Source organism: Lagenorhynchus albirostris, chromosome 14 (assembly GCF_949774975.1).
Source record: "Lagenorhynchus albirostris chromosome 14, mLagAlb1.1, whole genome shotgun sequence".
NCBI classification, from domain to species: domain Eukaryota; kingdom Metazoa; phylum Chordata; class Mammalia; order Artiodactyla; family Delphinidae; genus Lagenorhynchus; species Lagenorhynchus albirostris.
This window is the reverse complement of record NC_083108.1, coordinates 61,696,259-61,705,673: the sequence shown is the minus strand read 5'-3', so window position 1 is coordinate 61,705,673 and position 9,415 is coordinate 61,696,259.

The following is a 9,415-nucleotide window of genomic DNA, read 5'->3' as shown; positions in this document are numbered from 1 at the left end:
CCCTTTCCTGCTTGTTGTACTACTTCAAACCAGATGGGTTCACGAGATGAAACTTCGGAATCTCGGCATCTCCACTTAACTGCTGCCAGGGCTGTGTGTGGGAAACAGCAGAACCAAAGGTATTTTGTTGAAAGCAGCCCACTTCGGGAGGAGCTGAGATCTTAATAGCAGCGATTAAATTATCTTCTTAATTATAAAGAGGAACGCTGACATCCTTTATCAGCTCTCGACTGCACAGAGCACACACCTAACCCGCTCCTCCCAGCCCCACCACGGCGCCCCCTGGGCTGGGGCACAGCTGGGCGCTCCTGCGGCAAAGACCTCCATGCCAGTGACCCGGAGATGCCATCTCGGACATCCAAAGGCTCAGTCTTCCTTGGTGGCGTCAGCGGGAGCCTGCACCTCCGGTGGACGGGGCCGGACCTGAGGAAAGGCTCGTTTTCTCAGCCACGTGTGTGTGTGTCCACAGGGTAGGGCCCGTGCAGCTCTGGGGGCTACCCTCTTGCCCCGAAGACAGCCAGCCCCCCACCCCACCCCCAGGAGACCCCCATCCTCCGCAGCCCCTCCCCCAACACTGGCCCCTCCAGGACAATGCCCCTCCCAGCACTCCTGTCTTCCCAGCCTCCTCCTGGCTCCTCTTGGTTGTCCTAACCTCAGTTCCTCTCACCTTTTTCCCATCTCGGAGCCCAACCTTTATCCCAGGATGCATTTTCTAGGTTCTTTCCCAGGACCTTTTGTGACCTCATCACCCAATGAAGGTGGTGATGGCAGCCAGGCCAATGGAGGCCTTGTGCAGGGAGAGGACAGCGCTTGGGGTCTCTCCAAGGCCCCGGCTGCACTTGGACCTTCCCCCAGCAGGGGGGTCGTCCCCAAGGGCAGGCAGGTTCTCCATGGCAGGGGCCGCCTGGTAGACTGGGTTGCTACCCGGAACACAAGCCCTTCCCACATGCCTTAGTGCTCTGGGACCCCTGTGTGCCCGAGGGCCAACGCCCGAGGGCCAACCGGCCGCCGCTTCCTTTGAGGCCAGCAGGTGGGGCTCAGGGCTGCAGGAGCCCCACACAACCGGATCGGGCGCGAGGCCACCACCTCCTCCCCTCCAACGTTGTGCTGGGGACTCTGAGCCCCTGGGCGTGGCTGTGAGGCTGAAGCAAAATATGGAAGTAGCCGCGTCTGTGCAAACTGTCACCCTTCTGGTAACAGTGAGTGAAATCTTAAAGGGGCTAAGAAAACAGGCAGCTTCCTTAAGACGCAGCTGGCCCGTCTGGAAGCTCTCTGGCCGGGCCCTTCTCCTGGGAGAGCCTGTGAGGTGGGGACTGGGCTGCCGCTGAGCCAGGAGGCGGGCACTCACCCACCCACCACCCCGCGGCTGGCTTATGCCAGCGAGAAGCCTCTGGCCATTTAGGGCAAAGTCACTGTCCACGGGGGTGGCCGAGGAGAGGCCACTCCCCACGCATGCCTGCTGCTGTATTCCCTGACCAGACAGCGCTAGCGGAGAGCTGACCCAGCGCCCCGAGGAGGCGGGTGGCGGCTCTGCTTCCCCTTCTGTGGGCTGGGGTGTCCCAGGCACATTTCACCTCATTGGCTCTGATGATCAAGCCCTCTCTCCCTTTGGGTGGCTGGCTGGGAGGGTCCATTTAGAGATGGGGCCCAGGACGCAGTCAGCACCCCTTTCAGGAGAGCTGGACACCGAGTCGTGCCCACAAAGTGCTGCAGGGCTGGCCCCAGAGCTGCCTGGGCTTCACCTGCCACTGTCACTGTCCTGCTATCACCTGCTTTCCTGAGTCCAAGGCCACGGGGGCCAATCCCGCCCTCTCATGGGCAGGCTGCGGGCGGGAGCCCCCAGGCATCAGGCAGCCCGACACCGTTGCTGCCAGGAAGGGGCCTAGTCTCAGGTGGGCCACGACAGCCTCTTCCTCGTGCTGACCCAGCCGATTCGCTCCCGGAAGCCGGCCCAGCCCTGCGCTCTGTGGCTGGGTCCCTCCAGTGGTCAGCTGCTTCCATGCATGTGTCTCATCCCAGGGAATTAAGTTCCCAGAAGACAGAGATCCTATCATGTGTACACCCAGAAAATAACTTGACAATGAATGTAAAACCTGGATTAAACCACAGCAAGAGATCACTTCACACCCATTAGGATGGATGGATATTATCAACACAAAACAAACAGAAAATAACAAATGCTGGTGGGGATGGGGAGAAATTGGAACCCGTGCACTGCTGGTGGGAATGTAAACTGATGCAGATGCCGTGGGAAACTAGAGTTTTCACAAAAAGTGAAACATAGCATTACCATATGACCGAGCAATTCCACTCCAGGGAGTGGACCCAAGAGAACTGAGAACAGAGACTTGAACCTGCACTTGTCCACTCACGCTCAGGGCAGCTCAAGTCACAGCAGCCAAGAGGTGGAAACAGCCCACCTATCAATAGCTGATCAATGGATAGAACTGATTAATTGAAAAATGGATAAAAAGATATGATCTGTCCACACAGGGGAATAAAAAGGAAGGACATTCTGACACTACAATGTGGATGACCCTTGATGTGATGCTTGTTGAAATGAGCCAGGCACAGAAGGACAAATCCTGTGTGGTTCCCCCTACATGAGGTCCCTGGGCTTGTCAGATTCAGAGACAGAAAGTAGATGGTGGGGGCCAGGGGCTGGTCAGGGGTGGGAGGAGGGGGAGTTAGTGTTTGATGGGGACAGAGTGTCAGTTGGGGAAGATGAAAAGTTCTGAAGGTGACAGTGGTGACAGCTGCAGGACAGTGTGAGTGTACTTGATGCCACTGAGCTGTGCACTTAAAAATGGTTAAAATGGCAATGATTTTTTTTTTTTTTGGTGGTACACAGGCCTCTCACTGTTGTGGCCTCTCCCATTGCGTAGCACAGGCTCCGGACGCACAGGCTCAGCGGCCATGGCTCACAGGCCTAGCTGCTCCGCAGCATGTGGGATCTTCCCGGACCGGGGCACGAACCCATGTTCCCTGCATCAGCAGGCAGACTCTCAACCACTGCGCCACCAGGGAAGCCCCGGCAATGATTTTTAATGTATATTTAACAATTAAAAACCGCTGGATTATCCACAGTCTGCAAAAAAAATATGCTGTTCATCTCAAATTGATCAAGTCCTCACCTGTCTCTAAACCAGCAGTTTTTCACACGGTAGTTTTGTCCCCAGGAGCTTGGGCAGCATTTGGCGACACTGTCGGTTGTCACACAGGGTGGGTGGAGGCCGGCCCCCTGCAGTGCACAGGAATCTTCAGGGCAGGTGTCACAGGGTCTGGAGCAGCTCACAGTGCGGCCGCAGTGTTCTGAGCCCCTCAGCCTGCCTGGCATGCAGCTGGGTGGCAACTGGGTGGGCGAGCACCCATCCCACGGGAGCCACTCTCCTGGCTACGTGTCCACGAGGCCGGGTCCACCCAGCCCCCTCCACAAGCCCCCTGGTGCCCAGGGACCCAGACTTGCCATGAGGCAGGCCATCCAGCCCTGGGCTCCAGCCTGGGTGTGGGGTCAGGACCCGGGAGAGAGCCCCTGCCAGCACCAGAGCCCGGCCAGTCCCATTGGCTCTGGAGCAGAACGGACCTGCAGGGCAGGCGATGGTGGGATCTTTTTCACTGACCCCTGTTGCTCCTCTGAAACCACCAGGAAAGTCACTGAGGCTTCACAGTCAGAGCCTGTGCCGACCACCGACCCCCGACATTCAACCCCAGGAGCTGGGCTCTTGCTGGCCTCTCCACCGGCCCCTCCTGGCCTGCCCAGCATCTCTCCCTCTGTTTGTGGGGTTCTGACCCTCCAGGGGCCAGGCCCAGGGTGGGGAGAGGCAGGGGCCAGAGCGACACTTCCAGGTACGTCTCGTGCCCGCCCCACAGTGTTCGCTGAGACAGTTTCTGCTCTAAAGGACCACATGTCCCCCAGAGAGGGACAGGGATGCCCACCAGGATCGGCTGGGGCAGCTGTGCTCTGGGGAGGGCAAGGGGCTCAGGACAGGCTGAGTAGAGGCAAGACCCCTTGGGGGCGTGTCCAGCTGGCCCTGCTCAGGACCGTGCATGACCAGGCTGGTGGGTGAAGCCTCACGGCAGCACATCCACCCACGAGGGACGGATGGATGGGGATGCACCCCAACGTCCACAAAACCAGGACACAGCCAGGTGAGCCCGGCAGGGGGTGGGTGAGACATTCATCCCTCCGTCCACAGGACCTGATGCAGACGAGGGGGGAAGGCAGCCTGGACAGCCTGGGGAGATGGGACAAGGTGGGACACGGTGGGACCTGTCTCCACACTCGGAAGAGGCAGAGCTGCAGACCCCAGGACAGACAGGGCGGCAGGGCCACGGGGCGACTACGAAGGGCGGGGCGGCCGCACCGGGTGGACTGCAGCTGTCGTGAAGCAGGTCCTCTCGCCGTGAAGATGGAGCCGGGCCTGCTCACACCTTCCTGACCGGACCCCACCCTGGTGCTGCCCCTCCCCCCTCCACGCCCCGTGTCTGAGCTCGTCCGTGTGTTGATGTAGCTCTCGGGTCTGTTATTTATTGCTAATCACAAAACAGCGCCTTCTCCCTCTTTACTTCTCCAGGGCGGTAAGAGAGCCATCGAGGGCTGGGGGTTACGGCCAGGAAGGCAAGGCTGCAGCGGGCGCGGCCGTGGCCTTGGTTCGTCCTGCCCACAAGGAGAGATGTGTATCCAGAAAGGGTCCATCCAGGCCCACCTAATGGGCTATCCCATTTTTTGGGCAAGTGGCTGCAGGCCCTGGGGGCCAGAGCTCACCTAATACCTGGAGGCCGCTGCTTCATGCTGAAGCTGGGCGCTGGCTACACGGGGCTGTGGTTTTTCCCTCCATTTTGGTCTCCGCTTGAAATTTCCAAAAAAAAAAAAAGTCAATTGTTCAATAAATTCTCAAGATTGATAAATTGTATGTTGTGTAATGGTAATTCCCTATATAGTCACATTCTAACTCAGTTCATAAATCAAAATTTATGAATAAAATAAAATAAAAATTTCCCCAACACTTAAACACTGGTTGCAAATTCATTAAAAACTCTTCTAAACATTTAACAAAACGACAGCCTCACGTCTACTTCTAACGTCTCAGGAGAGACTCGCGGAAGCTGGTTCTCACCCGTTTCTCTCCCTCCAAGGCGCGTCCTCAGTTCTGGGGTCTCACCTTGTAAAGGCTACAAACACTCTAAGGCCCTCCATCAGGAGGTGGGGTCTGTGTCTCCCACACACCAGGGCTAGGCAAAGGCAGCTCTTGGTGCCCGCCTGGCTCGCTGGCCAAGCCCTCGGTGCCCCCACGAAGAATGACTCCCCTGAGGCCGCCACGCCAAGAGCCCACCCGAAGGCACCTGATGGGCGGTGCCCCCGTGCCGCCTTGTCCTGTGGAGAGAGACGAACAGCCCGGTGGGCCCTCAGCCTTCCTGACTGACGACTCACGGGCATGCCCCTGAGTCTGGGCTGATTATTAACATCCCAGCAACGGGACCAGACCAGGGACTCAACTTCTCAACATGCACGTCTTGACAAACAACAAACATACAGGCATCCTGTCATCCTGTCCTCTTCCTGCTGCTATAACAAAATACCACGGGTTGGGCAGCTTATCAACCAGAGACTCTGCTCAGTTCTGGAGGCTGGAGGTCTAAGACCAAGGCGGATTCGGGGTCAGGCAAGGGCCCGCATACTGGTTCTGGCACTAATCCCATTCTTGGGGATCCACCCTCATGACCTAGTCACCCCCCAAAGGCCCTGCCTCCAACTGCCCTCATGTTGGGGGTTAGGATTCCAGCCTATGGACTGTGGAGATGCAGATGTTTGGGGCAAAACAGTCTTCAGGCGCGTGCGGCTACCTGCTGTGACAGTACGTTTCTGACACACTTTGTTATTAGAGTGTTGGTGAGGATTCTTGGCCTATTTGAACAGAACCAGTGACTGTCACCATGATGCCCATGGCGGCCCCTGGACCCTCAGAACTGCTCAGAACTGCTCAGAACTGCTCCTGGCCCCTGTGAACACATCCTGGCCTGTGGCAGCTGCGAGATTCACCCCACCCCCACCCCCGTCTGCCCAGTGCCACGGAAGCAGCTCTGCTTTAAGGCAGGAGCCACTCACGTCTCTGTGAAGGGCAGGCACTGAACACTGGCCCTGGGGCCCGAGGTCCGGGTGCTGTGCACAGGGCGCCGGGCTACGACACAGAGAATGAACCTGCCCGTCAGCTCCGAGTCTGAGCTCCCAGGGCAGGTGCTGGCCGTGCATGCAGGTGGCTCCTGAGCCCTCCTGGTGGGATGAGGGAAAGGCCAGGAGCGCCTACTCATTTTCCAGTTCAGCCACCGTGAGTCTGTCCTGCTTCCTCATCTGTGGCTGTGCCTCCCACTCAGATGCTTCCCTGAGTGGATCCTTTTGGGACTGGTGGCCTCTACCTGGTGGGCACGGCCCCACCACACAGCAGCCGCCTTGCCCTTCCCACCTCACTCAGCTCCGTCCAGTCACGCGCTTCCCACCTGCCCGGATCCCGAGGGGCCTCCAGACAAGCTGGTGTGAGGGTGGCCACATCTGGGCAGGGCCAAGCAGCCCCAATACACAGGAGACCAGGGAGGGCGGGGAGGGGGCTGCACACCCGCCCCAGCCCAGGTGCACAGCCTGCTCAGCTTAACCCCAGACCAGGCTCCCCGCAAGGTGCCAGCTGGTTGAGCACCGAGCCTCCAAAGAACCTTGGGTCGTCTCCTCTCTGCACACTGCTCCCGGAGCTGCTCCTGCAGAGACATGGGTGGAAACACCTAACAGCCTTGCTTGCTGGGGGTGCAGACGCTCATGGCGCGCAGCACAGAGCAGCCTGCAGGACAGCCCTCCTCAGGGAATCCCTCGGTGGCAACGTCCAGCCCCCGGGGCCGTGTTTACAGAGCACGTGGCGGTCTGACTTCTCAGACCTCTTGAAGCTCATGGAGCCCAGGAAAAGGTGAGAATTCCCAACCGTGCTGCGTCCCCTGGTCACTTGCCCGGCCCGCCGCTGACCTCTTGCTTGTCCAAGAGGGGCCAGGGCAGCACGATGCTGGGATGACCATGGGACCCACCCATAGAGTGCCAAGCGGCTGGAAGAGGGCCAGGCCGTGGCGAGCCCAGGAGAAATGCCTGTGTCCCCAGACCCACTTCCTCTGGTCCTGAGTGTCTGGCAGGGCTGTCACAACCCGACTCAGCCCCATGCATGGAGATTTGGCCACAAGATGTCCTTGGGACACTGCTCACAGCATGTGGCCTTGGTGGGCAGCCCAGAGCCCAGCTCAGGGCCAGCAGCCGTGATCTTCTGGGAGCCTCTGCCTGTGCCTTCAACGGAGGTGAGGGCCAGGTACGGATGGACACTTTGTCTCCCGAGCCCTCTCCCCCTCCAGGGCTGAGTCACGGCAGACAGCACACACAGCTCACCCCCAACGTTTGGGAGGCACCTCTGGTTTTTTGTGGTGCCCTGTCCTCTGCCGGGAGGACACGCTGCCACAGCTGTTTTCGTGAATTCAGCGATTCTGCCAAAGGATCGCCGAGCTGATGGCGCGGATGTAAGCGGGCATGGGCACCACACCCTCAGCTGCGGCCTGGTTTTAGAGGCTGCCCCAGCCCAGCGCCCAGCACCTCAGGGTCACAGCTGCGGCGGGACCCACAGAATGACTGGTGTGTTCACAGCTCTGCTCTAGTGAGGAGGCCAAGTGGGTCCTGAGACAGAGTCCTTTGCTATTTAGCACTGGTCTCTAGTCCAGTCTCCAGGACAGACCCACGGGAGGGGACGCTGGCCTGAACGTTGGCTTTGCTCGGGGTGGGGGCACATGTGAGATGCAGGAGCCCGGCCAGGCCGGAGAAGCAGAGGTCCACCTCCCGAAAGGGGCACCCAGTGCCCTACTGCCTCCCGTGGAGAAGGCAGAGAGTGGGGTCCTGAGCAGACCACAGTGCCCGGAGGACGCCCCACACGCGGGGTTCAGGTCTCCGCAGCCTAAACAGAGCCGCCCGTCTTGCTGGCATTCGTGATGTGGAAACCCCTCTGGATGCGCACCACCCCCCAACATCCGAGGGGCCGCAGCCCCCCCACCCCCGCAGATGTGCTGGAGGAAACCCGGCAGCACCTCTGTCCAACGGGCCCACGGGGAGGCCCGTCCCTGAGCTGGGATGGTGCACAGCCCCAGTCAGGGGTGTGGGTCTGGGGGGCCCCGGCTGGATCACCAGCACAAGTTGCAGGCAGTATGGTGGGCACCTGGGCCTGGTTGCGGGGCAGATACCTGCTGGTCCAGGTGGCCCGGGTCAGACGTCTGCTCGCTGGATCCAGAACGCTCTGCTCTGCCCACGGGGACCAGGCCAGGCTTCAGCGGCTGCCCACTGGCTCCTCTTGCCGGGGCCCGGGGTCATCTGCCCACACCCGCAGTCCTGGACCCTTGTCCACCATGAGGCCCCGCAGCCCCAGGACCCGTCCCCACTGCCGCTTCTGACCTTCGGGGAAGAGGGACCACAGAGCTCTCCAAGGATGCAGGTGGTCCTCACAGCTGCCGGGAGGCACATCTTCTGGAGCCCGAGGAGGGTGAGCTAGTCTCACATGAAGCTCCCCCAACACCCTTGGTGCCCCCCTCTCAGCACCCCACACAGTGCTGGCATTTCAACCCCACTTGTGTCCCTCGTGGTCCCTGCTTCAACCAATCAGCCAAACCTCAGAGCCCTTCAGCCCCCGAGCTGAACCTGGAGGCCAGACTCTCCAGCAGGGCCCTGTTCCAGTGGGTTCGGCATCCCGCCACCTGGATGCACACGTGTTCTCCAGATGCCTGGGAAAGCCACGCAGCCCTTCTGGAGCGCAGCCACCGCAGACCCCACCCTCTCGGGCCTGCTGGGACCCAGTCTGGTTATAAGCTAAGTGTGGAGTAGGGGGTTCCTGAGTGCCCCTTAGGGCCCCTGCCTCGGGGGAGGCCATTCAGGTCCTGCAGCCAAAGGGGGCTGACCTCAGGTAGGGTGCGAAGGGGGCTCTCCCGGCAAAGAAGCTAATGGAACGAAGGGGTTTGTGGCCCCCAGCTTGGTCGGGCTCTGCCCACAGCCCCCATCCCAATTTTCAGGGTCCCATTCCTTCCCAACCCATAGCCCAGCCTTGAGAGAAGCTGTCCTGAGGTCTGGGCTCGGCCCCACGTGGGAGTCGCCGGCGGCTGCCCTGTGTGAGCGGCTGCAGCAGCGCCCTTGGTCCCCGTCTGTCTCGTTGGGCTGCTGGGCTTTATGCCTAGAAGCCACACTGGGACAGCCACCTGCCACTCTCAGCCTCACTCCACGAGGTGGCCCTTCTTTTCTCCTGCTGGTCCTGCTGGAGGCCTAGTCCTGTGCCCTCCCTGCCACCCCCATCGGGGGCCCTCTCCCTGCCACACTCCCGTCAGGAGCCTGTCACCGGTTCAACCCTGTGATGCAGGA